Here is a 2,500-nt window from a genome sequence, read left to right as displayed (position 1 = left end):
GTCGAGGCAACCGCCCGCACCAGGGCCCAGCGTGTGCCGATGGTGGTCGAGGCAAGCGCCCTCACCAAGGCCGAGCGTGTGTCGATGGTGGTCGAGGCAACCGCCCGCACCAGGGCTCAGCGTGTGCCGATGGTGGTCGAGGCAAGCGCCCGCACCAGGGCCCAGCGTGTGCCGATGGTGGTCGAGGCAAGCGCCCTCACCAAGGCCGAGCGTGTGCCGATGGTGGTCGAGGCAACCGGCCGCACCAAGGGCCGGCGTGTGCCGATGGTGTTCGAGGCAACCGCCCGCACCAGGGCCCAGCGTGTGCCGATGGTGGTCGAGCCAGGAGCCCGCACCAAGGGCCGGCTTGTGCCGATGGTGTTCGGGGCAACCGCCCGCACCAGGGCCCTGCGTGTGCCGATGGTGCTGGGGGCAACCGCCCGCACCAGGGCCCAGCGTGTGCCGATGGTGCTGGGGGCAACCGCCCGCACCAGGGCCCAGCGTGTGCCGATGGTGGTCGAGGGAACCGCCCGCACCAGGGCCCAGCGTTTGCCGATGGTGCTGGGGGCAAGCGCCCGCCCCAGGGCCCAGCGTGTGCCGATGGTTATCGGGGCAACCGGCCGCACCAGGGCCCAGGGTCTGTCGATGGTGCTCGAGGCAACCGCCCGCACCAAGGCTCAGCATGTGCCGATTGTGATCGAGGCAACAACCCACACCAGGGCCCAGCTTGTGCCGATGGCGGTCGAGGCAAGTGCCCGTACCGAAGGGCAGCCTATGCCGATGATGGTCGATGCATGTGCCATCACCATGCGTCATCATGTGCCATTGATGGTCGAGGCCTTGGCCGAAGTTCGATTTTGAGCCACGGTGCCCATGCTTGGCTCCAGCATGTGCTGGTGCCGCATTTTTTTCACTCGGGACAGCATCGCCGGAGCATCGCCGGAGTACCGCCGGAGAACCTGACCGGCGGCATTGGGGTTTCGGCGATTGGGAGGGGGGCCGGGGGGGTGTGCGCACATGATGTGCGATGGGTGCTGGTACTTGGCCTTGTGTTGGCCCCCTATCCCTCATCAAACCTCTGAGAATTCACACCCCCTTAAAGAGCATTTGAGATTTTACAGGTTTGCTACCAGTAGCCGTTAAAGTGTCTGAAATGGGGACACTTTTTTCAAACGGTCACAAAATCTTCTCTACTTCGAGTTTTTAGCTGAATTTTTTTGTGCATGCCAACAAAAATAGAAGGATCATGCCTACAAAATTTGGGGCCAAAAATCCTTATAAAAAAATTTTAAAAAATCTCGAACCGCAAAAAGTTTCGAAAATCATGAAAAATAGAAAACGAGTCATCTTCCAACGAAACTTCACGTGAAGGCTTAGGGGACCATTGTATGAATTTACAAGCCATAAAAATGGCATTGGCACGGCAGAAATTTGAAGATGTGCCTAAACCCACCAGGGCCCAGCGTGTGCCGATGGTGCTCGAGGCAAGCGCCCGCACCAGGGCCCAGCGTGTGCCGACGGTGGTCGAGTCAACCGCCCGCACCAGGGCCGATAGTGTGCCGATGGTGCTGGAGGCAACCTGTCACACCAGGGCCCAGCGTGTGCCGATGGTGATCGAGGCAACCTGCCGCACCAGGGCCCAGCGTGTGCCGATGCTGGTCGAGGCAAGCGCCCGCACCAGCGCCCAGCGTGTGCCGATGGTGCTCGAGGCAACCGACCGCACCAGGGCCCAGCGTGTGCCGATGGTGCTCGAGGCAACCTGCCGCACCAGGGCCCAGCGTGTGCCGATGGCGCTCGAGGCAAGCTCCCGCACCAGGGCCCAGCGTGTGCCGATGGTGCTCGAGGCAACCTGCCGCACCAGGGCCCAGCGTGTGCCGATGGTGCTCGAGGCAACCTGCCGCACCAGGGCCCAGCGTGTGCGGATGGTGCTCGAGGCAAGCGCCCGCACCAGGGCCCAGCGTGTGCCGATGGTGGTCGAGGCAACCGCCCGCACCAGGGCCCAGCGTGTGCCGATGGTGGTCGAGGCAACCGCCCGCACCAGGGCCCAGCGTGTGCCGATGGTGGTCGAGGCAACCTGCCGCACCAGGGCCCAGCGTGTGCCGATGGTGGTCGAGGCAACCTGCCGCACCAGGGCCCAGCGTGTGCCGATGGTGCTCGAGGCAACCGACCGCACCAGGGCCGAGCTTGTGCCGAAGGTGGTCGAGGCAAGCGCCCGCACCAGGGCCCAGCGTGTGCCGATGGCGGTCGAGGCTGCCGATGATGGTCGAGGCAACCTGCCGCACCAGGGCCCAGCGTGTGCCGATGGTGCTCGAGGCAACCGACCGCACCAGGGCCGAGCGTGTGCCGATGGTGCTCGAGGCAAGCGCCCGCACCAGGGCCCAGCGTATGCCGATGGTGGTCGAGGCAAGCGCCCGCACCAGGGCCCAGCGTGTGCCGATGGTGGTCGAGGCAAGCGCCCGCACCAGGGCCCAGCGTGTGCCGATGGTGGTCGAGGCAACCTGCCGCACCAGGGCCCAGCGTG

The sequence above is a fragment of the Durio zibethinus genome, unplaced genomic scaffold (assembly GCF_047325235.1).
Source record: "Durio zibethinus cultivar Kanyao isolate XHJ-2024 unplaced genomic scaffold, ASM4732523v1 HiC_scaffold_400, whole genome shotgun sequence".
In the NCBI taxonomy this organism is placed as follows: Eukaryota; Viridiplantae; Streptophyta; class Magnoliopsida; order Malvales; family Malvaceae; genus Durio; species Durio zibethinus.
This window is presented reverse-complemented; position numbering follows the sequence as displayed.